The sequence below is a fragment of the Ooceraea biroi genome, chromosome 13 (genome assembly GCF_003672135.1).
Source record: "Ooceraea biroi isolate clonal line C1 chromosome 13, Obir_v5.4, whole genome shotgun sequence".
Classification (NCBI taxonomy): Eukaryota; Metazoa; Arthropoda; class Insecta; order Hymenoptera; family Formicidae; genus Ooceraea; species Ooceraea biroi.
The window spans coordinates 24727-25631 of record NC_039518.1 but is presented as its reverse complement, the minus strand read 5'-3'; positions in this window follow the sequence as shown (position 1 = coordinate 25631).

Genomic DNA, 905 nt, shown 5'->3' with positions numbered 1-905 from the left:
GGAAACCGAATGTACGATCCACTGGGGGTGTGTGGATCCATTGGAGACTGGTAGCTTTGGAAGCTCCTCCATGAGTTTAATGGGTCCCGAGTACTTCGTGAAATCTGATGGACGGTACGACATATAGTCCGGGCATAAGGGTATCCCGATGTTGTCAGGTATACATACTTGTGCCTCGAGAATGGCGATCACCGGCGACTCATGTACCTTCGCAATGTACAAATACAACGGTGATTTCGTGCGTTTAACTCGGATTCTCGGCCTGGCCGAGGATTCGCCTGCTCCAGTGGATTGCTGTTCTTCCTCGGTGTCCATCTCCGAGCGCGACTTTCTTCGCGAATGCCATTCCTCGTCACTGTAATCAAACACCGAGGGAATCTGCGAGGAGGATTCGAGCGGCGACATGGTGATGTCTTCGGGGAGCGGTATCTCTTCAAGCGAGGGTTCGCTTGCATCGTCCGCCCTTAGAATCTTTGGAAAGAGAAGCTTGTCGAATTTCTTCTCCTGAAAGTCCTTCGCATAGGCGGAACACGACGGCATCCCTTTTCTTTGGGTAACATGCAGACTCGCTGCCGCCACTTCGTCACTTCGATCACTTGCGGTTTTCCGTTCTGCTGAAGCCTCGGAGTGAAATATTGATCGTCCAAAGAGTCTTCCCTCTGGAAAGGCAGGCAGTTTGGGAGGAACGATAAAGCTAACACCAGCAAAAAGAAACTCTTCATTGCTGCGGCTTCTTGCAGCTTCGCACAATTACAAGTTCAATTACAAATGAGACAACACCGAGCTCACTCAACCACGATGCGTTATGTATGGCCCTTTAAGACAAACTGGGTCCCTTTTAAGACGCGCGGTTGCTTTTATAGCCTGTCGAGGACCACGAAAGCGCAAATGAGATATTCTGTCAT